The sequence below is a fragment of the Alligator mississippiensis genome, chromosome 1 (genome assembly GCF_030867095.1).
Source record: "Alligator mississippiensis isolate rAllMis1 chromosome 1, rAllMis1, whole genome shotgun sequence".
Classification (NCBI taxonomy): domain Eukaryota; kingdom Metazoa; phylum Chordata; order Crocodylia; family Alligatoridae; genus Alligator; species Alligator mississippiensis.
Genome location: NC_081824.1, coordinates 318101808 through 318129336, shown reverse-complemented (window position 1 = coordinate 318129336; position 27529 = coordinate 318101808). Strand labels below are relative to the sequence as shown.

Genomic DNA, 27529 nt, shown 5'->3' with positions numbered 1-27529 from the left:
GGCCTCGGCATCCCCGGGCTTCCCCCAGCGCTGGCCGCGGCCCCCGCGCCTTCCCTCGCCACCTGCTCCCAGGGACCTGCCCCCAGGGCTCCCAGGCATGCTCGGGAGGTTTTCGCCTTGCGTCTGCCCTCCTCAGCGGGCTCTGAACGGCTCATTGCTGCTGCGATGGGGACAGAAGTAGTGTTGATCATGTGCCTTCTAACATTACCCATCTCCCCTTATGTTCAGAGGGAAGCGGCTGGACTATTAATTAACACCCCCTCCCCAAATAAAAAAAGACCCCCCCCCAGGGTTTATTAACCAGAAATGGCTCTGTTTTAAATATCTCCGCTGGTCCAGTTGAGAAGGAAAAGCCCTCTTAGGTTGGGGCTTGGGCTGTTCCTTGGCAGACGCAATGTGCGATGAGTCATAAAATAAAAGTTTAACGTCACGCTGGACGCTGGTTAATAGAGATGACATGGTTTGAAGTACAGGCATTAATCCCCCCCCCCTTTTTTGTGTGTGTATATGTGTGTGTGTGTGTGTTTTATTTTGTCCTCCGAGTATTAAAACGTTAAGCAAGATCAATCAGCCTGCAGAGATGTAATGAGTGTGTTCCTAGTCAAGTGGTGTTTCATCCCTTGGGAGGATCACCAGTAACCTTCCCTGCCTCCCTGCTTAAGTTGAATGAAGCATTGGAGATCAATACCTTTGTGATATACATTTTATTCCAGCTAGTAAAACAATGCCCATCTAAAACCCTAGATGTTAGTTCAACTTCTGAAGGGGTCTGGTCCTAAGTTACATTAATTATCTTGACCAAAAACTATATTTACCCTGACCCTCAGCCCACTTCTTCCTTCCCCCCCATAACTTAGGAGGATAAAAAAAATGGGCCTTGCAGAAATGCTTTCATATGATCTTCTGCACAGGCATAGTTCTAATACTCTGAAAGTTTGAATTTTTAAAGCTAGACTGCAGCTGTGTTTTGAATAAGTCACCATCTAGTATTATGTATCTCCCTATAAAGGCAGCATGACTGGATGAATATGGCTTTTGAACAACTGCTACATTGTGGGAGTTCTTCACAGCATGCTGCACTCTACTAATGTGACAGTTTCATCATCCTTAAAATTTCAGGCATATAGCATATGTTTTCAGTTATTCCACCCTAGCATTTATAGATGTGGAGTTATAATTACATGCAGTAGACATATATTTCTTGCTGTTTCTGACGTCTTCTCAATCCACAAGACCTTCAAAAAAAATATACACGTACAACATGGTCCTTCATCTTTTAAGAAATTAGAGTAACCAAAATTTTAAAAGTTTTTGAAAGAATACAAATGATCAGCACTGACAGAATGCACCTGTATTCTGCAAACTGCTTCATGAGACCTATTTGCTTTTAAAATACTAATTCCAAAAGACAGAGTTTATTATAGACTGTTTGTTGGGAGCTATCTCATACCAATGTCTGAGAATTACTTGGGACATTGTGAACCTCCTCTACTGCTAATGTTCAAAGCCTCCTTTTTGCCCTACATTTTTGGAGGTGTTTGCAGCATTGCCATCTTTGTAGGTATTTTTTCAATCTTATTCCAGAAATGTAATAAAACTAGTGTTTTGTTTCAGAAATAACATCAAGGTAGAAGTATCCATTACATATATTCTTGCAGATACTGCACATATGTAGAATCAGTTATTAAAAGAATGCAAGCCTGTTCATGACTAACATAATAATAGCATTCAAAACAGTAAAGCCATTTAGCAGGATACTTGTTGCTGGAAATCTGTAGCTCTCACTATGTGATGTTTGGTGTGAGATATTAATGTATATACAAGCTTGGCAAACTCAAACACAAACTGTGTTTTTGATTTCTACATTTTAAAAACAAGTTTTGAAAACTACCTACACTAAATTTTTTGGCAATACTTCCAAACTCTGCCACTGTCTTAAGAACTTAATCCTCAGTGAACAAATGCATATAAATATATTGCTTCAAGTCTTTTCTCTCTTTCTCTCTATGTACTTTGCACCTGAGTTGAATTTCCTTATGAGAGAAGATTCTGCATTTGACTAGAATTGTCTATAGAGAAAAACCTAGATAAGATGCACAACAAGATAGCCTTTGCCCTAGAAATTAGCGCCATGATATAGTGATGTGATTTTGTGTTGTACCTGACAAATAATGACTTGTTAAAGTTTTGAATGAAACAGAGTAATGGAAAAGGGTAAGTGGCCACACATAATTCCCATAATTTATGTTAAAAAGTATTGAGAATTATCTATAGATGAAATTTAATACCAAGCAATCTGTTTTCTTGTTGCTTTAAAACACAAATGTCTATCTAATAGGTCTTTCAGAACATCTTGGGGAAGTGGTTTAACTTTTAAAATAAGAGAAGGAAAGTGTGAAATGAATATGTCCCTCTGCCTTAAGAACTTTCAGTGAAATATTGGAGAAAATAGATTGTGTGTCCTCATACCAGCGAGGTCAGCTCTGGGCTGCATTAGTTGTGATGGATCTTTACTACTGTAAATGAAGTATTATTGGAATGGCTTGTTTAGTGACCAGGATCTTCAGTAAACTATAGAACTGAGCTGGGCTTTAAAACCTTGCTTTAAATAGGTATTCTTTTATGTAACATGTCAATTCCGAGTAGCTGCCCAAAGAGCTACTTAGAGCTACTTCAGAGTAGGTTTTAGTGTTCAAAGTAATTTTTTTTTTTGGTTTGAAATTCTGCTGTTAACATTGCTTACTATTATCTGAAAATAAGGGGAAATGAAACACTTCAGTTTTTATTGCTTTCGGTGTTTGTGTGATGATGGTTTTGCTGGCATGAACTGAATGTCTGCAGTAAAAGGCCCAATCTGGAATTCTTTATTCAGGCAAAAGAGCCATTACATCACTGACATTTTGCTAGTGTAAAGAATAAAGGATTTGGACATGCATTGTTTTTCTCATTTTTAATATAAGTCAAACGTTTTAAGCTTAGTAGTGTTATATAAATGTTTCAAGGAGAGGACCCATGCAATGAATAGGGATGAGATGCATGGATATTTTGTTGGATTAATGCAATTTCTTAAAACATGATTTTAATTTTTAATATAAGATAAGTTTGAAATGGTGTCAGCTGTTGTCAGCATTTTTGTATACTTCAGTTACCTCATCTACAGTAAATTGTCTGACATAGAACTGTCAGATAAACAGCTGGATTGTCTTTCCTCGGTCTTCAGTACACAGTACATTATCTTGTACAGCAAAATGGGATGAAAGGAGTATTTTAATACATTCAAATGTTGCATTTTCTTGCTTTTCATATATTTAATTAAATGAAAAGCAAAATATGCAGCATTTGAATGTATTAAAATATTCCTTTTGAAGGCCCTTCATGGATCACTGAACTGAATTGATGTCAATCAACTCCTCTTCTTTTCATAGGGGGATTCCTCTGAAGAATTGCAAGACATTGACACAGTCTACTGCTAATCATTATGGAAAGTCATAGTTTGAGTATATTTGAGTTTGATACATTTCAGATTTTCTGAGGCATTGGGAAAACTCAAGGATGAGATTTAAGATATTTTTCCTAACTCCAAAATAAAATGCCTTTAATGGATTCTTATGTATTTGTTAGCTCCTATTCCCACCAGATAGTAGCTGTAGTTTGATAATTAGCTTGATTTACTATGTTGGACATGGAGTGTTTTTTTTTTTTTTTTAAAGATTACTTTATTTTTAATGTAATGTCTCTAATACTCCCTAACATTGAATTCCAGGCAAAAGGTTAACCTATTTTGAAAAATCTAAACTAAACCACTGATGGATTTACATTTTTGTTTTCTCTTTTCCTTCAGATTCAACCAAAATAGCAAATGTATAAGTTATTCAACCATTACAAGTAAAGCTGCATGGCATTAATGAACAGAAACAAAAATCTGATGTAGTGGGCTTCTCTAATGGCTTTTTATGCTATAAACTGTTTTCTCCTTCATGGTATACTTTCTTTATAAGGAGCGGGGAGAGGGATAGATGGATGTGATAGGAAATAGTAGCATTGAAGCAGAAGGAAACCATGTGCCCAAAATCAAGAAACTTCACAGGTTAACTGTGCTTAATACTATATAGATATAAATTCCAGGGCAAATTTTTATGCGTTTGCTTTGCTCTGTCATCTTTTAGCTGCTGACAGTTGTGCTGGAAGTGATGGATAGCTGCTTTCGGTGATTGTTGTGTGTTTTTGCAACAAACTGAAAGGGCGTGTGGAAATATGCTGTGATACTCTTCTGGTCTTCTGTATAGAAACAGTATGTTTTAATTGGTATCTGTTCCTTCAAGTTGAGAGCTTTTGCTCTTAGAGTCCAACAGGTTGCACAGTGATAAGCTACTTCCTGCTGGCACAATAATGCTGTCAAGTGCTAGCAGGGAATCTTGTGAGTACAAACTTTCACAGGAGTTGGGCTATTTCACAGGAGTTGGGCTAAGGGTGTGGAAATCATTCCAGCAAATGTTGAGAGTGCTTGTAGGTATGGCTACTTTTCAGCACTTTTTTCAAGACTTCCTTTTTGACTTGTCTTTTGCTGTGTAGGAAACCATACAAGCAAATTCAACCACAACAAAATGATGTTTTCGTCAAACTAGCGCTCTGAGAGACTGGGAAGGAAGAAGGAAAAAGAGATGGTGGTTACTTCTGTTTTTAGAAATGTGAGAGGTGTTCAGATGGTATTGTACCATATATTCAAATGGAACCATATAAGCAACTAGGTATGATAGTATAGGAGGAAAAGCTCAGTCATGACTGGTCTGTTTTAGGTGGAAAATAATTTGGAAAATCCCTCTGTTGCTTGCTGCTGCTACTGATACTGTTTTTGCTCATTTCCCCTTCACTCCCCTTCAAAAGGGATTTGAAACTTGTTCTGTCAGTGTGCGCTTGTCAAGCTTTTTGATCCTTGGGTTGGGTCGTGCTAGTTCTGGTCCATCCTGAATAAACATGCATAATATGTTCAGCATTCTCTTTGCATTTGAAATATGAGGGAAATCGCTGTGCAGGAACTTTTTATTTTTTTAATTGCAGAACAAGATTGGGGAGTTTCGCATCTGATTTCTTAGGCCAGATCATTATCTTTAGTGGTCAGTCACTTTATTGGGAAACCTCAGGAGAATTTTCCTGTGTAGATGATCCAGCATTGCCCTGTTGGGCTAGGGAGGGAACACAGTTTTCCCCCTAAGAAAAGGTGTCATCAAATCTGGCAGATCTTTGGGCCAGCAATGCAGAAGCCATGTACAATGCTCTGGTTGGGGCAACCTTTACCCCCCCCCCCCCCCCCCCACACACACACACACACACAAATGTGGCTTCTGTCCTGCAGCCTTTTTCACTGCCCATATCTATGACTTTCTCTTGGGAGAAAGTTGTAAAAAAATAAAAATAATAACCTTGCAACTGTGTCAACTTTTCTAGACATCTTCTGCAGGGATAAGTTTGGGCAGATGTCCAGACATCTGCAGGGCCCTTAGTGTCGGAGATAGGGTGCTACAGAAGCTTCTGGGCTGACCTGTCTGCTGCCTTGTGGAGGAGAAAAGGCAGGTGCACACAACTCTATAGAGACAAGATTTTTCATTTCAGCTCTTTTCAGGTCCCATTCCCCCATCACATTTAACAAGTGTTGATCTCTTTTTGTAGATGATATCTTTATTTTTATAGGAAAGATGTTTGTGTTACCTTATCAGCATTGGTTTATATTATTATAGTTTATGTGTATTCCATAGTGCTTGATTTTGGAATTTGAGATAGCAATTTAATGGATGGGAAAATACAAATCATGTGCAACTTCTTATTCCTTGCTAAGAACGTGTAGGTGGTTCATTCATTGCAAAAGAATGTGTAAGTGGAAGGATCTTTGCTAAGTGTCCTGATCTTTGCTAAGAGTTAAGATTTTTACAGGTTATTAACATGAAGTGAATTTTCTGTCAGGACAAATGGAAATTCTGCAAATCCAAAGTATGTACAGTACCCATCTAGCTCTTGAAGTGACGCCAGTATGCTGATTCCAACTGCAGTGCAAAATGAGAGAAGCTGTTGAAAAACTATGAAATATGGCCATATTTGTACTTTTAAATTATGAAAACTGTTGAATTGTTTTATTTTATAGAGTTGTATGGTATTATATCTGACATGTCATTGATACAGCAGTTTCAGTACATTATCAACCAGAAGGTAGGGCAGTGTGGCACCTGAGAGATTCATGAACTTAAAGTCTTTTTATATGCAGTGGTAAAAAGGCTAATCTTTTTACTTTAATTTACCATACCAGATTTCATTTGCAAAGGATTTCACATTTAAAACTACAGTGAAGAATCATTGTTGAAGCCTATATGTGCTTAACTCCTTTCTTCTTCCTGTGAATAATATCCTTTTTATTCATCTTTGACACTGTGAATGATAATGGTCATTGATAGATGTCACTTAAATCAGTTATGATCATCTTTTAAAGCGTCTCAATTTCTGATGAGATTACCTTTTAAATACCATGGTCTATTGGCTGAAACCATAACTTCAGATTGATTTCATGTACATAACAATTCCTGTGTTGCCATAGCGAAGGCAGTGTTACATAATCTGCTGTTCTGCACTTAATTCAAAGTGTGGTATTTTAAACATACCATGAGATACATATATTAGGCCAATTATTACTCTTCTAGGCAGGGAATACTAGTTGAGGCAATTGTATTTCCCGTGAAAATAACTGTAATAGTTGTGATTTTCTAATACTGCCTGTTTACACCTTTATTTTGCTTGAATACATTGTTCTGTTTATAAAACATCTGTTGGTTTCAATATGGTCTCATGATGTATTCAGTTGAATGATTTTCCACTAGTTAAATGCAGTCCTGTGTTCCATGATTTGGGTTCTGTTGCATGGTACAGCGTTCTTGCTTAAACCAAGATATTTACAAGTGAGAAAAGAGAATTCTTCACAGGAGTAGTTTAACTAGGGCAAGCTGACTGAGGCAACAGCCCCAGACACTGACAGTAGGGATGAGGGGGTTATTTGTTGGTCAGATGTTCCAACAGTCCCTCTTCAAATGTCCCTGACACACTTCTTCATCCCTCACATACTAGAGGTAGGGAATGACTGGAGGGTGAATTGCCTCCTCCAGGTTTCCATCCATCGAGTGCCCTTATGCAAAAGGAATTCTGCCATGAATATACTCTTTTGAAAACCACTGTGGAGCTGGTCCTGTGGGATGCTAAGCATCCTCAACTCGAATTTGCATTAGTTTGAATTAAGGGAACAGAAATTGCCCAACACTTTGTAATATTTGGCTGTTCATGATTAATGTTTGCTACAGTAACATTTGGTGGTAATTTCCGAGTAAACTTAATGTAGAAGTGCCCAGGATTAAGCTGTAGTTATGCAGCAAATTACTAGTATATTTTATTTTAATATAATGAGATGCCATGTGATGCACATCATATTACACTTTTAAATTTAGGCTAAGTTAATTGGCTAAGTTAATCAGTGCTGAAATCTGGTAATAGTTTATTGAGATTTAACTTTTTGGACACAGAAAACCGTATTTAGAAATGTGCTTCTAAGAGTTGCATACACAATTTATTAGCCAATTTCAGATCCTGTTTTCTATGCAGAGTCCTTCTCTAGGTATTTTACTGTTTCTAACTATAGATACAATAGATAAAAAATGAGCTCTGTTATATCAACTACCTGGTCCGTCTCAAAAGATTTCTCAGTTCACACAGATATTATTTACAGTGTGTAGCTTTTAACTATTGGTATTACTGTTTGTTAATACATTGTTATATATTCATTTATGTTCTAACAAGATCTACTAGACAATGTCCTGTTTTAAAATAAGTCTTTTCCCGACTCGGCCTTTCCCTGCTTCCCCAATAATCCGTGTCCAGTTAATCCTGATATAGAAAATCTGCATCTATCAGGTCTAGTGTTATGATCCCATGGCTGGAGTCAAGCCAGGTTAATGCTTAAATGGGAGAATGGAGGGACAGAAAGTGATTTAAGGATCTCTGATCCTGGTGATTCACTAGGTGGCATTCTTCCCTCTGAGTCAGTACTGCATCCATTTCCAAACAGGAAAGTAGAGAGTTCAGTGCTGCCAGATAAGATTACCTTTTACTGAAAAGCAAACCTGAAACCTTGACCACTTGTGGTTACTGTACATCCCTCAGCACTTACAATAAAGGTAGAAATGTTAACCCAGGTGCCCTGATTAGAGTTCAATTTAATAATTAAATTATATACACCTAAATTCCTCTCGAGTGTTTCAGTGAGTAGAAATATCTTTCACTTACTGTCTTGCATAGTGGTATAATTCTGTTGGTTGCTTGCTGATAAAACACTTTTTAACTAGCAATTGTAAGATTTATTTGTTACACAAAACAGTTCCTCTGCACAGTTTACATCTTAGTTTATATGCAAGTGTTTTGGTATGAACAGTCTAATGGAAACTTAGAATGTTTTTGTATTAAAATGTCTGGGTGGGCAGCTGTATGCAGAAATAGTTAATGGCATTTTGTTTCTATTCTTCCAACATGATTACATTGAGCCATGTTAAAATGTTTTCACTCAGATAATAGATTTTTGCCAAAAAAAAAAAGCACTGAGAATATATATTTTATCCTGTTATGGACCATTCTATATAGGTCTAAAACAAAATCCTTCTTTATCTAGAAATAGTTGTGGCATTGATTAGAGTCAAAGCGGCAGAACTAGTTTCTAATAAATATGTGATTTCTTGTCCTCCCCCCACAACTTGCTGCATTTAAGCATACCAATATTGCTTGAATTCTGGATACTTGGCTTGTTATTGTGGACTGAGGCATGCTTGTACAGCTTCAGTTCAGACCCTTCATATTTCTGTCCTCTTGAAATAGGCACATGTGTATAATATAGAGTTACAATTTACTAAGGAGAAAAATCTCCCAATCTATTAGACATATCCCTACTTTAATTCTTTCTGTCTTTTAAATTTTTAAAACTTTCTGTGAAGAGCGTTGTGCCACTTGAGCCATAGCATATCTTCAGAAAATTGTTTTCAAGCTTGAATGAGTTGGAGAGGGATGGGACTGGTGTCTGCTTTAGTGTTATAATAAAATACAAAATAAAAACATGCAAGTGTCACAGTCCACAGAAGTTTGCTTGGAAGAGTGAGAATTACTCACCTTAATCCTAGAAGAAGATTACTGTATTGTTACATTAGCGATTCTCAACCAGGGTGTCTTGAGCTCCTCTCCAGGGTGTCTTTGGGTTCCACACAGCATTAGTACTGTTAGGTGTGCACGTGTGATTTACAAGAGATTTCAAACAGGAATCCATACTGTTAAAAACACTGTGACTTGCTGTGGTCTGAGTTATTTGCAGGGATCCCTGCTTTCTCCAATTAAAAACAAAAACAAACAAAAACCCCACACCCCAATTTTTGGTTAAAAAAAAAAAGTAACCCCCAAATCCACATTTTTCCATGATTTAAATGAAACACCACTAATTCTAATACTATAAAGCCTTAGTTAAGCTGTCTGTCTGTACATAATGGTTTATTTGCACTCTAATTGGCTGTCTCAGTGTCAGCCAGATATTTTGCTGAGAAATATTGTGATAAAATGATAGTGACAGAGTTTTCTGTGGGAAGGTCTTTAAGGTCAAGGATGGGCACTGTTAGCACAGAGATGAAAACCCACATGATTTCTGATTTTCTTAAATAAAAGTTCTGACAAAATTCCATTTAGTGCTAATGGTTAAAATTTTGAAAACTGAATATTTCATTGCTGAAATGGAATTGCAGTGCCCCATGTCACCTTGATACAGAATCTTTTGTCTTTGCTGTAAGTCCCAACCGGTCTTACCTTCTTGTGCTACTTGCAATTTTTTGTCCTTTTTTTGGCTAACCTTCCAGATTTCATATCATCAGCATTTTGGGTAGAACATGCACCAAAATGTGATCTACAGCAACCAGACCAGCTGGGCTACAACTAGGTAGAAGTGGTGGCATTTGAAGATTAATAGATATTTTATTACTGAGACTGCTGATTGTGACAGTGAAGTCCAATGAAAAAAAAAAACAGACAAAAAAACGCTTAGGTTAAATTAAGAATAAGTAGGTGATATTTAAAAACAAAACAAGACAGTGGCTCTCAAATTATCTTCTGTGGACCATTAGTCATCTGCATATGATGTATGTAGCAATCTCCCCCTTTTGCAAAATACTTACAAATTCAGATTCAGTAATTTAGCCATTACTGTACAGTTTTTGAGTGCATATGGAATTTTTACTTAGCCATTATTTTTTATTTTATTTAAACCATTTTAATTCTGGGCTGTTCGAAGAAATCTGTGATCACAGACTTACTTCTAGAGCCCTGATCGATGTTTCCAGAAGCATGGTGTAATACTGAGTAATTTAAATTGTGCTGTTTGTGTATGTGATTCAGATATGAAAAATAATCATTACACCAGTCTCTCATAGAGAAATTTCCATATAAGTGTTGATCTGTGCATCCTAGGAAGAGGGGCAGTTTAGCATTTTTTATTTATTTATTTATTTTTTATAAATAAGGTTAGATGTGCTGTGGGGCGTATTGATAGTGGGTAGACTAGTTTTTAAACAACTAGGGAAATGTATCGCTCACAGCTTTCTCAATGGTGTTTTAAGCATATGAGTTAGCAAATTGTGTGCTAGGATAAGAGCACACGCCAACTGCTGATGCTTCCTTAGCCTGACGAAGGGTTTTTGAACCTGAAAGCTTGCTTAATAACTATTCTCCAACCATTTGGGTTGGTCTAATAAAAGACATCAAATTCACCCAAGGAACCTTGTCTGCCTATGTCCTTAGACCAACATGGCTACAACCCAAACCCCTGCAGGATAACATTTGTGCAGACATATGAATTATCTTGAAACCACAGTAAGGTACTAAGCAAAATAAAATAACACTTCTCTGCTCATTCAACTTTCACTTGTCCTAAAATTAGTGTTTTCCATACATGTTTTCTTAAGTGCATGAGGTCATAATAATTATCTTGCTTCAGATGAGACTCCTGGAAAAGCCAGTGGTAGTTAAGAAGTGCATTCAGTGTCCTTGTTTGACATTTCAAACCTAACTTACAAATGCAGTAATTAAAACTCCCTTGTAAATGAAAATGGATTGTAATGTTCCTAACTCTTTTACAGGCATATACCAACATTAATGTGTAATGCTCATTTAAGAGATTTAGATTGGGATGTAGTGAGGAAGGCAGAGAAAAAATGGCATTCAATTGCTAAACTATCGACAGAAGCAGGATATGGTAATCTCACTGATACTTTGTAAAATGCTATCTTGGTTAATAAGACCTTTTTCTGTTGTTACTTTCAGCCTCAGTTAGTTTATGTCCTCTTCATCTAAGCTATTCTGCTGCAGATCACCATAAGCTGCAATGAATTGTAGAGCGATGAGTTGGAAGCAGATAATACTAATCACATCTGAATGAGAAAACCTGGATGAATTGGATGGGAGAGAGGGGGCAGGGAGGGTGAGTCTTTGTAATGTATGTATTGAGGGGGAAAAAAAGCGTATATAACTCAAAGTAATATTTCTTATTTTATGTGATATGGACAACCAGTAACAGAGAATACCAAATTTCTCTCCAGCTTTAATTAATCAGAACCCCCCCCCAAAACAAAAAAACAAAAAACCCCAACCAAAACCATACTTCATACAAAAAGGTGTATACTTTTTTTTATAATATAATGGAATGTACCAACATGTTTTAATTGGAAAAAAAAATCTTGTGTACTGTGTTGAGAGAACTGACAGATTGTATCCGAAATCACAACGAAAAATTAACATGCTCGTTACTCCTTAATTTTATCTATACAGTGTAATGGAACTGACACACATACCAGTTTCAATCATTTAGATTGAATTTGCTGCTTAGAAATATTATTCTGAGAATTCTGAATTTTTCCACTCTGATTATGTTATTGAATGTCATACATGTCAATAATAGGACCTGTCTTTTACAAGGTGTTTGACACAGATATGGAAGATATTATTTTTACCAACTCATTGAAGCTAGACATCCAAATGTGTGCCCTATTGCATTGTTTAAAACATTCAGTTCCTTTTTGGAATTATTGATATACTGGGCAAAATCAGAATTACTCCCCTGAAAGAGTTAAAATAAGACTGACTGCTAAAAGAATTTATTTGCATGTATCAGAGTTTACATCCATAATTAAATATATTTTTAAATTGTATAGCAAGAGCCAATTTAAATACATTTTGGCAAAGAGCATCTTTAAAGTTACTGGGGGCAGTTTATTATATTACAGGTCAAGCTAAGAGCATTCTGTATTTTCTAGAATGAGTAACTTCCAAATTACTAGGATTTTTTTGTTTTAATCAATGTTTCTTAACATGATTTCAGCATAGAAGTAATTTTAACATTAGTGGTCTATTTAACATTTTAAAGTATTGATGGATTTTTCAGTATTCTTAATTAAAAAGTTGAATAAAACTGATTCCCCTATCCCCCCACAAAAGCTATTAGTGATAGGAAATGTTGTTCTTAAACAGTCCCATACAAGGAGACGGTGTTTGTTTCTTCATGTGCTCTAACACAGTGAGGCCAATTGATTGCAGTGAAATGTCAATTGGAACTTAAATGTGCTCACTTTAGTTACAGTAATGTAGCAGATTAGAAGTAAACTAGGCATTGAGAGCATGTAAGACCAATTTACAAAGATTGCCTTTTTTTTAAATGCCATTTTGCTGTGGCATATCTGACTTTTAAAATTTTTTTTCAGGCTTCCTGAGTCTAATTGCATTGTCTAGTCAGTGATGAATGTTTTTTTTTAATGGTTTTTATTTTTAACTTTTAAATGTACATTTCATAAAGCAAGTTATTAGAGATTAGATTCTTATAATGGGACGCATGCCAACTTTTGAAATGAAGTCTTTCTTGTCAGAAGCTAGTAAGTAATACGCTTAATAAGGTTTTAAAGATGTGTGGTGTAAAATGTTATCTTCTGTAATGAGCATAACATGGCAACAGCCCATAAATACTAATTGTTGTCTTCTAATGGATCTGTTTAATTCCAAGATTATTTTCTTTCTTAAACTGAATAAAAAATTTCCAGTTGAGCAAAACAAGAAAGAAGTAATATCTGTCTTTTTGTAAATTTTCATTTCCCACCCTAGAATGATGAAGTGTAGAAGTATTTCCCACTTGTGTAGATCTTGTGTAAGATCAGGATTTGGAACCTGAAACCCTGTCTAGGATTTAAGTGCCTAAATTGCCCCTTTTTGTATGGATGTGTCAGCTCAATCTTTTTTCTTTTAAGACATTGCTGGATGAAGCGTTTATGGTCCTTAGCTTATAATAGCCATGTGAGTAGAACCAGTTACCTAAGAAGTGAGACCTGGGTTCAATTCCTTAGACTTGGAGAAATTAAATCCACATCTCTTGTACCCTAACCATTAAAGAAATAGGCAAAGTGGAAGTTGCTACGTTTTCTGTATACTCTATGCCACTGTGTATCAAGGAATGCATGATTCATGGGGCTGAGAGAGAGCGCATGCAAAACAAAAAGCTTAATTCTGTGACTCAGGGATTGGAGCAGTCATTGTGAGAGAAGTCCTGGATTCTTACAAGGATTATTTTTCTGTTTATGTAAGCATTCATTAGAGAAAGTCCATGAATAGCTCTGAAAGCAAGGAAAGATCTATCCTTTCTCATTTGAGCATCCTGTCCCTAGCTAACAGACCGGTTCAGTCTTGTGCTCTCTCGATGACCTTCTGAGTCTTGAATTCTTTTCTGCAGAGTAGCACAGCTTCAACAGCAAGGATGAAGGATGCTTTCACCAGGACTTGGCCTGATGGGCCGGGCACTCTCCTATGAGGTGGGAGATGTGGGTCTGAATCTCCACAGGGTATTGAATGCAGGTTTTCCACTTCCTGGTAAAAGAGCTGTCACCAGGAGGGTTTTGGTTTTTTTTCAATGGTGTGCACCACAATCTCTTCTTTTGACCACACGTTTGAATGAAAGTGATCCTGGATGCTGTCTTCAGCTTAGTAATGGTGCAGTCTGAGTACCCCTAACATGGATTGGGAAGCCTCATTTATGAATCCTAAAGTTTCAGATCTTGAGCCCAGGGGCAGTCCCGTCAACTGATGCCAGATCAGGGCTGCCCCAGGACTCGAGCCTTCCACCATGACCCCAAAGTGCCCCTCAGTGCTCTGTGTGCATTGTCCCTGCCACCTCAGGCCCCCTGGCTCCATGCTGTCCCCCATGGATCCTACACCCCCCATGCTCAGTTTCACCATTCCCCTCGCACCCCGCTGAGTCCTACCCTGCCCCCTCACTGTCCCCACGAATCTACTGCACCTGGCACAGATTTCCCATCATGCTGCAGGCCCCCTGCCCACTCCCCTCGCACCCATCTGAGCATTTAAATCCCCTGAAACACCTTGGCCCCCCACCGACAATTGCACTTGCTTGTAATCCCCCCTCACACTCCATTTTACCCCCACAAACCCCACTATCTTGCTTAGGCTCAAACTGCCATCTCCCTCCCGCGCCATAATGCTGCGGTCCCTCCACACCCAACTACCTCACAGCCTCCTTGACGCCTGTGGGCCGCCCCCACCTCCCCACCACATACAGTCCCTCATGGCCTCAGGGAGCCCTTTCCCTTCAGAGCCCCTCCCATACATTTCCCTTTGATGTTGGGGCAGGGTTGCAACTGTCCTCCTACCATTGCCCCATGTCCTCATTGCACTTCGTTTTCACTGCCCTCCACTCTCAGCATACAGAAAAAAATAGTTGGGTTTGTTCCAGCCGCTGGCATTGCCCCTACCCGGGGAGACTAACCCCTCTTCTCCGCCCATATCTGACTTGATGCTTCCTTGATTGCACCATTGGTTCCACCTCCCACTGCCTCCATCTGCTGCAATAAGTAACCTCTCTGCTGCATCTTTACAACTCTGTCCTGCCCAGTGGCAGATCCAGAAGGGGCACAGGGGCATGGCTGCACCCTGCTTTCTGGCCATATGACAGGAGCAACAGCCAGGGGAAATGCCATGACCACCAAGGCGGTTTTCCTGCTGGCTGGGGAAAACCATGAATGTGGCAAGGGGTAGTATCCTGATCGAGGTAATGCATAATTAGCCTCCCACTTTCACTTCCAGTGAGAAGATCTCAGCTATACACCAACCTGCTCCTGTGGCCATATGGCTGAGGCCAAGCAAAACTTGGGGGCATTCAAACCCAAAGCCTCCAGATTTGGGCCTGCATATAGGATGCCTGCCTAAGACTTTGGAAGCATCTGAAGCCCCAAGTGGGGGTGGAGGATGTTTGCTGGTAGCAGGGTTACATGTGGTTCTTGACTGACTCATGGATTTGGAATTGATTTGGCTGACATGAAAAAAATGTCCTTAAAAAAAAAAAAATGAATACAATCATAGAAAATTAGGGTTGGAAGGGACTTCAGGAAGTCATCTAGTCCAGCCCCCTGTTCAAAGCAGGAACATCCCCAGCTAGATCATCCCTGCCACTGCTTTGTCTAGCTGTGTCTTATAAACCTCCAAGGATGGAGACTCCACCATCTCTCTGGGTAACCTGTTACAGTGTTTTACTACTCTTCTCATGAGAGGTTTTCCTAATATCTAACCTAAACTTTCCTTGCTGTAACTTGAGACCATTGCTCCTTGTTTTCTCATCTGCCACCACTGAGAACAGTCTGGCTCCATCCTCTTTGGAACTCCCCTTCAGGTAGTTGAAGCTTGCTATTAAATCCCCTCTCAGTTGTCTCTTATGCAGATAAGCCCAGTTCCCTCCGCCTCTCCTCAGAAGTCATGTGCCCCCTTACCATTCTGGTTGCCCTCCCTTGAACTCTGTCCACATCCTTTCTGTAGCAATGGGCCCAAAACTGGACACAGTACTCCAGATGTGGCCTCACCAGTGCTGAAGAGAGTTATTTCTGCTTTGAGTGAAATACCTATAGAAACTTCTGTAGTTAGTGAAGCAATTGCTCACATAATGTAATTCTGGAAAAAAACACTGAAGCTTCCCCTATAACAACTGCATGTAAAATATTATTATTTTTGGTTTAGATGTACTAAAGATTTTCATAACGGGCCTCCTTTTTATTGATAAGACATTTTTGATAACAGCCTGATGTAGCTGTCTAATTATAAAAAGTTCCATTACATGCATCCTGTTTGGTATGCAGAAATTGTTTTCTCTTTGCCAGACTTATTTCTTGTTGATGCTAGTTTAATTGGACTCCACTGTCCTAAATTTGTAAAATTTAGAAACAGGCATTAAAGCATTTTTTTTTTTACATTTTGAAAATAGACATTTGTTAGTTATGATTAATAGAAATAACATTTTTCATTGTTTGTTGTGATATACAATTGATTTCACATGCACAAACGGATAGCAAGCCAATGTTGAGGGATAAATTATTTATTTTAAATAAAAAGCATTACAACACAATATTCCTCAAAGAAAAACCTTCCTGAGGGCTGTCAGGAAAGAAAAAAGCCTCTTTACTAAAGAGTCAAAACTCTTTAGTTGTTTCCCCCATGCACTCAATGTCAGGTGCAGCCCTCTGAATTATTTTAAGTTTCTTATGCTGTTCCATTTGCCTTGTTGTTTACTGTGCTGTGTTTTTGCTTTTTTCAGAACCTGTTTAAATGTGCATTGAAGGAGCCCAGGACTCCTTCCTATTGCTGACTTGGAAGCTTAAAAGCTCCAGGTACCATAGGGCCCCAGAAGTGCTTAATTGCCCATCAGGATGAAAAGTAGCCAGGTACCATGCAAGGGAAAGGTAAAAATGTTGACTTGATGAAAAATTATTTTTATTAAACAATCTTTTTGTTTTTTTTTAAAGTACAGCTAGAGTTTATTGTTATCATTACGTTTTCCTTCCCTTCCCACCTCCACTTCTTTTTGTATAGTACCTGTCATTTCTGTTTTTATGAAATTGGTTCCAGGACTGTGATTTTCAAAATAATTTAGCCTTGGCCTAACTTGTCCTAAGTGAAGTCAATTGGTATTTAATTTAATTTAATTTAATTTAATTTAATTTAATTAAATTGGAGCAGAGTTAGGAATCACTGAACATTTCTGAAAATCCCACACAAGCATTGTAGTCATTATGAATCAGAAGATTTATTTGGTTCAGTGAATTTTTCTAACTCTGCAAAGAACATTAAGCCAATAAAGCTGAGAACTGGATCCATTCACCTCAATGAGGTGTTAACACTGAAACCTTGGGACAGCCATTTAGAAGATCAAACAGCAGCAATGCCTTGGGCATTTTCTCATTGTCTAGCCTGTTAAAGATCTGATTCTATGGTCCCTGACATATATTACATTTCAGATGTGATTAATCACAGACTAAGCAGTGACCTGGCCACGTGTTCATTCAATTAAGTGATAAAAACAGGAATAAACAACAACTTTTTTTTTTTACATAAAATATATGTAATTAGTTTTTGTGGCTGGTTTCCTGTCACACCTTTAACTGAATGTGTGACCAGTGCTCCCAGCCTTCAGAGCACAACCTCAGGGGCTAGGGGCACTGGTTAACTCATCAGGGCTGCCAGCTGGGGGAACACAATGTGCTCCTGTGGTTGGGAGCCCGAGTCATCTGATGAAGCTCCCAGCTGCAGGAGTGGATGATACTCCCTGTGCCTGAGAGCTCTGATCCCTGACTAATGCAAGACTAATGCATTCTTTGAGTCAATATGGCATGTGTATATGCCAGAATAATTCAAAATATAAAATGGCGTCCTTCAGAACGCTCACTTAGTGGACTTTGACATTTCTTTAAGTTCCAACTTTTATTTTCCAGAAGATACTATGCCTTTTAAAGGAATGTTATGTTGGGCAAAGGAGTGATTACTTGCAAACTCATGAAACATTTTAAAGAAAATCTTTAAGTGGAGTAATTTCTTGATTCAACTGTAAAATGAAGAATTCTTAACATCAGATTCTATAGATCTATGGAAAATGTACCAAATTTCAACATACAAAGTAATATGAACAAACAACATAAAATGTTCTGAATGTGCTACACACCATTTTAAACTTTTTTATTTACACTAAAATAAATAGTCTTGGAACAAAAAGTGACTGAAAGCATGTTTGTCATATGCCAGCGGGTATGAAGTTAGATCATACAGTGTTTCATAACAGCTCTGAGCTGTATTGCTAGCTGGTTGTACCTAGAAAGACTTGTTGGAGGCTGATAAGCCCAGTGTATAGGGAACCATAAAGAAGGGCCAGTAGAAAGGCTGCTGTACTACCCCCTTCTCAACTTCTGACCTGAGGATATACAAAGGTTTTTTCTCACTCTTCCTTTGGTTTACTGGGGCTCTGGGAGAGAGGGGGCTGATATTAGTTAATGTTAGGTTGGTTTTTTTTTTAATTAACCTGATAGCTGTCTTCATACTGAAATGTAAGATTACATATAATACAGGCAAATCAAGAAGCCACTCTGTATGATCCACATATTTGAAATCCTTCAGTGTATCATGCAGGGAATTGATTTTTGATCAAGTGCTGAAACTAATATTGTGGTTCTGATGCAAAACAAAAATAAGGCAGGTAGTTCACTGGATAATGGTACAGTCAAAGGAGTATCTGTAGTAATACCTGACCTTTTCAACATATTATTTGAACACTTCTTTAAAGTAAGCAAATAAAAGTTTATTAAGAAAGAAGTTGGGAATGTGTTTCATCCTTGGGCAGCTGGTGCCTCCTGATTCTGGAGGGGGATTTGCAGGCGTTGGCAGTGGGACCAGAGCTGGCGATCTCCCGCAAGCGCCAGCATCATCAACAGTAGGGGGGGCATGTGCCCTCTTTATCCATTGTCTATGGTTTAATTGCAAGATCAGAGACGTTGGCTGTAATCAGAATGTGAAGATGTAACTAAGTGTTAGAATATTGGAGTGGTAGAATTTTAAATTTCTAGGTTACCAGCCTAAGAAAAGAACATTTCTTTCTGCACGGAAATCTTATTTTTAAATGTGTATATAAAAAAGGACTCCTATGCCTTCTTTTAAAAAAATTTCTAGATTGTTCCTTTGTTGTTTGTCATCAAAATTCTAGGGTTGGTTTTGTTTTGTTTTTTTGGTTTTTTTAAAGTTTGGCACATAAGGAAATACTCTTTTCTTTTAAGTGAAACTGCTAGTTTACCATATTTTAAGACTCTACTGTTTAGTGTATTGAAATGTTAGTCCTCTGACTTGCTTTTCTTTCCTTGTACGTATGATCATGTAAGACATTGGATTTGGGTGCCATTCCTACAGAAACTAATCCCACAATTATAAATTAATTGGGAATTTATGAATTCTCAAAGCACCTCAGCATACTAAGGCCCAAGTTTTTTATATTTTTACTGTATCCTTCCAAATAATTTTAAAATCATTCTACCAGCTCCCACAGATAGCAGCTGTACACTAAAGATGTAATCCTAAATGAAGACCCATTGCTTTGCATGTATAGAACAGTACAAAATTTGAGCATCCTCAAATTAACTGAATTTTAGTACTCCTACATTAAGAAAAATTGGAATGTGAGGGGAAGGCCAAAGGCAATTTTTAGTAATCCTGGAAAAATCTGAATAGAATTTAATAGAATATACAAAACTCAGTTCCCATTGCTAAATGACAAAGACCTGCTGTTAACAGAGGCAGGCAAGATTCTTTTAGTAGACGTGATATCTGTTATTAGACCAAATGGGTAGTTGGATAAAAGTTCTCAGCAAGCTTTCGGGCTTAGTCACCCTTCGTCAGGCATAGGGAGTCTATGCTGTTCTGCACCTCCAAAGAATGAGAGAAGCTAAAACTGTGGCAGGTTGTCAATGAGAATGTAAATGGGTAGAGATAATCAAGACAGAAGGAAAAGCAAGGAAGGGTCGGGGAAGAGAGCAGGGGGAAAAAGTCAGGGAGACAACAGTGATAAAATACAAAGTGGAAAAGAGGCAGTCTGTGAAAAAGGGAATAGTTGGACATCAGGAAAGCAGGAATAAGAGAAGCTAAAAGTGTGACAGGATGTCAGTGAAAATATAAAAGGGTAGAAATAGGAAAACAAAAGGTAAAGCAGGGGAGGGAGGGGGAAGAAAACAAGGGACAAAAATGGCCAAAGGGAAAATACTACAATGGTAATAATATGAAGTAAAAAAGAGGCTAGCAAATAAAAAGGAGATGGTAGGGAACCAGGAAGAAAGAAGGCAGAGAAGTGGGGGAGGGGAGGAGAGAAAAGGTGGGGGGGGAAAAAGGGAATATAAGAGGTCAGGTCTGGCAGGTACCTGGTGAATCAGATGTTAGGCAGGTGTCATGGGTCCAATGTCTCTACTGAGTCCATGATTTTTAGTATCCAGTAGATTGATGAAGTGAAGTTCATAGGCTCGTCTAGGAAAGGTATTTTGTAAGTTCCCTTTGAGGATTAGAACTGAGAGATCAGAGAGGGAGTGATTGTCCTCTGAGAAGTGTGCCTCCACAGGTAGTTAGATATAACCTTACCTGCCTATGCCCTTCGACCAACCTGGCTACAACCAAAAACCCAGCAACATGCTATTGACAGAGGTTGCTAGACATTTATAAAGGAATGGTTAAAAACCTAAATATAAAGACTACTGCTACCTTCTCCTGTCATACTAAAAAATGAAAGAATCTCATGACTCTCATGACAGGTAGCCAAAGAGGAGGTTATCAAAACTATGTATTGGTAAGCAACAAATGTAAACACATTTTTAGGAAAGGAGCCAGCTGAAGATGATGCTGTGAAAGAGCATACTCCCTGAAACCCTGAATGGCACAGGGGAGTGATGTTTCCTGCTAACATGAAGAAAAGTGACTTGTTTAAAGGGAGGGTCATGGAGAGATCACCTGAGCTATGGGTTCTGGTTCATGGGTGGTAGTGAGAGCAGAAAAGCCGTAGAATTAACTTAATTCCCTACAAAACATCTGTTTTGATTTAATGCTGGAGGGTAATGTTTTTGTTAAGAATTAGCTTTGAAAGCTTTGCCAAGGAAAATAATCTCTTGATTCTGTGATTCCTACAGGATGATTGAGTAAATTTTCCTAACAAGTATTATTTAAATATGTGTAAAACAATGAGACTGACATTTTAGGCAAAGAAATCTTCCATCTCTTCTTACAGCTTAGTTTCTTCCCTACAGGCAGATAGAAACAAACTTCCTCAATCAGCCTTGGCCAAATTACAGTGTTAAATGGTAGGTAATGGAGAATTTGGAGTGTGTGTGGGAAGGGGGAGGCTATATTCAGATTAGTATAAGAGCAAGTGGGATACAAATACAAGCAGCTTTTTTAACTTCTGGAGGGAGTTGCTGTTACAACTTTTTAAAAAATGTTTCTTCTTTTGTTGAGGAAATGGAATAAATATCTTAGAATAAAAATGGTTGCACTCCTTAATGGTTTCTACTTTGTGGAATCCTGAAAACACAGATTTGGCCTTGTAAAGTATTTTGCGATCTATGGATGGTATCTGAGGCTCTGATCATGAAATAAGTACATCATACACAGAGTCGTGAGCCTGACATCTGCTTGTTCAGAACTTATTGCAGGATCAGGGCTGAAGAGCCTCTTGTTATTGGCAGTAGAAATAATTTGGCATAAAGCTTGAAAACCTGTAAAGAGCAGATTTAATTCCAAAATGATTTAGATCTGTATGAAACCAGAAACTCTTGTAGATATAAAACCAAATTCAGAAATGTGAATAGTTATGCATATGCCTTAACATCAATAAAGGATTTAAAATAAGAATTAAGAGATGATGATTTAGGCTATATTATTATACAGGCAATCCTCGACTTACAATGTTTCGCACTTACAATGTTTATAAATTGACACCCTGTTTCAACTTTCTGACATCAGTTTCAACTTTACAACACTTGATCTGACACCAAACCATGCCAGCGAACAAGTCCCTGCGTCACCCATCCCCCTGTAGAACATCTGTCCAAGTTTCCTTGGACACTTTCTTTAAGAAAGCAGACAGGACTCCAGAAAAACCTGCAGCCAAGACTCCTGAGAAGACTCCAGCCAAGAACCCTTCAAAAAGTACAACCAAGAGCCCTTCAAAACATCCAGCAAAGTCTCCACAAAGAAGTCCTTCCAAATCAATATGATTGCTATTTACAATATAAATACATTAATGTAGCTATATTATCTATAATTGATCAAGTACAAAATTCTGGGTTATTTTTGGTATTGGGCCTTGGTTCAGGAACCAATCCCTCATTTACAACCTTGTTTCCTATGGGAAAATCGGTTCTGAGTTACGACGTTTCGACTTAAGATGTCGTTTTCAGGAGCCAATTCTGTCGTAAGTCTGAGGACTGCCTGTATACATTTTTAAACTTGTGTGTGCGTCGTATAGTGTCCTTGTACATTTTAAAATTGGCAACTCCTCTGTATTTTTAAAGGAAAAAAATGCAACATTCTCATATAATTTTAGTTTGCTAATTTTTGAATTGGCAAAGGAAAACTTGATAGTGGATTGAATATTATGCTAAGACATTGGTATCACAAAGAGAAAATTAAAAACAAATTTATAATTTAGTTATTTATCCACTACTTTTTTAATCCTCTGGTACTTTCACTGGATCTTTTTTTATAGCAACTGGATGGAGAACAACAGCTCAGCTGGCAACTGTTTTGCAAACACACACAAGCTTAATTAGGTTTACTGACTTCAGCGGTAGTATTTGTATACTTGGTTACAACCATACATGTTTGTAAGATTCATGCTCTTATGCAATTTGACTGATATATATTTGTAGGAGAAATCTTAATCTGGGAGATTTCCTGATTTTTGGGCTTGTGCCTTTTTTCTGATTTTTTTTTTTTAATTTTATTTTTTAATTCAGTTTTAATATTACATTAAATACCAATATCCTTTATTTAATTGGAATCTAATTTAAATACAGTTTGTGCTCAACTCCTTTAGTTACTTCATATTTTATTAAAATGTTCTTGAGTGGTCATTCAACTAGTTGCATAGTTAATAACGGATAGTAAAGCGGAAGTATAGCTACTCTCACATCTGAATGCATATTTTCTATTGTTCTTTACTTGAAATGCGATGTTTACCTCCTGTTCATAATGTGATAGAGAAGAATCTTTTGTGCTATTCTGGAGAAGGAGCCTAAATGCAATTTCCTGCTGTTTAAAGTTGCTGTGATAAGTGAGTTACTGATGCACTGACAGAAGCAATTGTGTATTTTTCACCATTAATATATTTCCATACGTTTTACAATGGGGATGGTGTTCCATTAATTTTTTCCTTGGGCATTTTTAAAATTTTTTTTTAAACGGAATTTCTTTAGTCTGGACATACTGATTGTTTCTCCTTTTGTACAAGATGAAGTGGGAGGAAGGATTATTGAAGGAGATGAAAATTATTGAGGAGGGATACCTGCTAATTGACTTTAAGGCCAGGTACAGATGTTACACATGAACCAGTGTAAACGAACAGAAACTGGTCTATATGTGTAACAGAACAGAGGTTCAGGGCACATAGACTGGTTTAAAAATGAAGGAACCCAGTCTAAATTAGACCTGGATTGATGAGTTATCAGACTTAATCAATTTAGGTTAGACTGGTTTATTGAACTTCTGTACCAGATCCCCTATCAAGTCATGTTAGACTGCTGTCCAGTGGCATCCTAGGCTCCTTTGTGAGCTCTTCCTTCTCACAGGGAAGCCCACCATAACTCTGCTGGGCTTGGCTGCTCTGGCCAAGCATGCAGCTGGCCCTTCCGTCGAGCTGTCAAAAAGCTAGTCAGCAAAGCTTCTGTCCCCAGCACTGCCTCCTACTTGCAGCGAGCTGTCAGTAGTGGGGTGGGGGAAAAGCATCTGTAATTCAGTTTTTTTCTGACTTTATACAGTGTCCCTTGGTGGGGGGGAGGGCACTCTGTAGAAGGAAGGATCAGGTCCCTCAGAGCTCCAGTGAACTGCAGGTGGTGGCAGCAGGTGCCCTACATGATTCCTGCAGTTGCGCTGGGCACCTGCTGCTTGCTAGATCTCTGAGGGGCCCAATCCTTCGTTCTGTTTAACAGCTAGGCCACCTCATTGGCTGCTGGGTGGATGCTCCCAACCCTCTTCCAGGAGAACCCCAGCGTGGCTTACCATGGCATGCCTCCCTACTGCCACTGTTGGCCAGGCTGCCTAGAGTGCTATGGTGACCTTCTTCCTACAGAGCAGCTGGGCCATCCCTGATTGGTTGCTCTGCATGTACCCCCTTCCAGGAGAGCCCCAGAACAGGTCACCATGGCATGCTGGGCAGCCCATGCACCTGGGGACTGTGCCATAGTGACCTGGTCTGGGACTCTCCTGGAAGGGGGTTGGGGGCATGTGCCCAGCAGCCCATCAGGGGAGGCCTGCCACTTGGCTGCATTTGGCTGCCTTCTGCAGTCTCTAGCATGCTGGGAGGCATGCAGGAGTGCCCCCAGTGTGCTGGCCTTGGCTAGTGCAGGTAGCCTTTGTGTCTTCCCCACCTTCCCATGAAAAGGTGAACTTGCATTCTCTTCACTCCTGAACTAATCTAGTGCGCTTAGAGAAACCCTGTAAGTTGGTTTGAATCTGCCTTGGGCTTTCTGAATGTCTGTATCTAGCTTAAATGTAAATTAGAGGATCATTCAGCAGTGTACTTCATAAGATTGTCTGGCAATGTCTGCATACTTAATTCTGTTTGCCTGTGAAAACCTGTCATTATGTGTGTGGAAATTAGCCTTTCCCATCCTAATTGAAAAAGACACAAGCACTCACTCACTCACTCACTCAGGACTATATTTCAACGGTGGCTGGCTAGACTTTGAAAGAATGTTTGTACAGCTGCATCTAGGCAGTGACCAAACCATTAAACAACCTAGTGGGGGAAAATGAATAGAGACTCTTTTTGGCCAGAACATTGAATTTCCTGGACAGTGCTCAATGTGTTACAAAGTTATTACATGTGCTGTTACCTATATTTGCCCTTTATGTTTAAGAATAATTCATGTTTTGCTTTATTGTAATAAGATATGGCTTAAAACATAGAAGAAATTTCAAACCCATGAATGATGCACTCAGTTCATCTTAAATTAAGTAATCTTTTCCTGCCAGTTATCTGATTGACTGACATGAGAGAAGACAGCTTCTGAATATTTGTCTTACCTCCTTGTAAACTGCAAATTATGGATCTTGGCTACTGAAAAATAATTTAATCAGTAGCACTGGAAGAGCATTCAACTCCATTAAATGCTAGGTCACCATCAGTGTCAGACAAGTATTAGATTAGAGCTTGCAACTTTGAAAAAGGCAATTTTGAAAAGACAATCTTTAAGTTCTTGGCAAGCTCTTAATAGTTTATTATGGAGAAGATGTTTCAGAGTTCAGTTTATGATTTAAGTGTCAAGTTATTTCAGAAGCAGAAAAGGTGATTCAAACACTCAAATATGGTCAGGTCTGTGGCTTTATAAGACATGAGTTGGAATGAATGGCATGTCTTAGTGAGGTGACATTGGTATTAGGATGCTTAATAGCCTGTGCCATTAAAATTCTGTCTCATCAAAAAGTGCTTTTTGTCTCTCACTTTACAATATCAGTAGCTTGCACTGGGATTACATTTGCTTGCTACTGGTGAGTGAGACTCTCTCTGAGTGGGGATCAATTGCATGTTTCTGCAGAGTTGGAATTTTTGCATAAAAAATAGAAAATTTCTTTTCTTGTTGACTGTCAAGACAGGGTGAATTTGATTCAAATCAAATCCATTAAAATCATGGTATAAATCACTGTTCAAGAAGCCTCGATTTAATCATTGTTTGCTACAAAAAGTGCATTTTTATTGTTTTGATTATTATTCACAACTCAGATATAGATTTCATTTTTAGAAGGTACACACTATACATTTTAAAGTAGTGATTTATTTTGTTATTTTTTTCAGATTAATTTTAGAGCCACATCAGAAAACTGAATTATTATGATTTGGTTATTTTATTTACCAAAGCTAAATGAAGCAGATACTTGAAGTCATTGGGAAGTGAACTATCTCCAATTCACCAGATTAATAATGGATATTTGGGGGATATTTTTGCCATGCTGTATTAGGAGGACAACAACTGTCACCAAAAAGCCCAGACATTTAAATTGTTGTATTAACTAAAACAACAAGATTATGCATTTTGGATATTTTTCTTCAACAACGAACATATATAATTATTTTAACAAAACAGGTATATGTATTTTTGAAGTTTTAACTATTTTAGTTAAAAATCTGAAAGGTGCTTTTAGCAAAAATTAAATAAATTATTTCACCCAGGTCAACATGAGAAACTTAAAATACTGGGTTATGCAGCAAACTAAGTCTTTACCTTCTTCCTGTTTGTTCATAGACTGGAAAAGAAAGATGAGCTTTCCTGCTTTTTCAGTTCCCAAGTGACTTCTCAGTTTAGAATGAATTAGTCCAAAGGAGGAAAATATTTTTTCTATACCTGCAGAAGAAGCTACTGCTGTTCAAAGCTGGATTATTAGTAGTCTCTGATGGATCCAGGTGTTTATGTGACTTCCACTAGTTCACTGGTGTGACTTTCTTTAAAATCTCATCAGCAAACATATATTTCTTGAGTGGTTCACCCTTAGCTCTGAAATTTACAGTTGGTATTATGGAGGGATGCTTGCTGGATGCTCATGTCATAGCCAACTCTTCTTCTTCAGCAGGTTAGGATTGACCCTGGTATCGAGTATTGAGAATATTGGCAAGAAAATGAGCTGGAGATAGTGCCTGATCCATTCGTTTTTATAAAGCCTGTAATTTAATTCTACCATTGCAAATTTCTCTTTTCAAGGTCTCACTCAGTTCCTTCTCAATTTCAACAGCATGAGCAATAAAACAGCTATCTCCTTGGACTTCGTTCAAGGCTACGGAAATAGGCTTCAGCATACGTTCTACATTTCTCTTTAGCCCAATGTTGAGAGCTTAGGCTATGACAGTTCCATCTATTTCGTCACACTTTTGTTCACAAATTATCATCAGATTAGGCTAGACTTCAATATGTTGCTTAAAACAGTTCACTATTGAGTCTTGAGTCCATTGCACGTCTTGTGGGAGAGTTAGTTGGTTTCTCCTCTTTTCTTCAGAGCAGCTGCTGCAATGTGGTTGTTATGGAAGTATTTTGCAATTTCAACAACATTAGCCTTTATTTCTGGAGCACTGAAGTGTGGCTAAGACAGGGGTGGGCAAAATAGGTCCTGCGGGCTGCAAGGCCATTATATCCAGCTCACGGGGCCCCTAAAAAAATTTGAAAAATTAATATTTCTTTGCCCTTGGTTCCTGTCAAAGATGACAGGAACCAAGGGCAGTAGGACGCAGGGGAAGCCCAGCAGGCTCCAACAACAGTGGGCCCCACCTGGCCCCACTCCCGCCTCCCAGCGGGAAGCCCTAGCCAGCGTTTCTGGGCTGGGAGCACGTGGCTGCCCTGGTGCGGGAAGCTCAGGTAAGGGGTGGGGAGGG

At 38.4% G+C, this 27529-nt stretch overlaps 1 protein-coding gene across 8 annotated transcripts in view; it reads left to right on the top strand.

The window, feature by feature from the left end:
• Positions 1 to 27529, top strand: part of CNKSR2 (connector enhancer of kinase suppressor of Ras 2) — a 380784-nt gene that overhangs the window by 1115 nt on the left and 352140 nt on the right. The gene's annotated exons all lie outside the window — the stretch shown is intronic.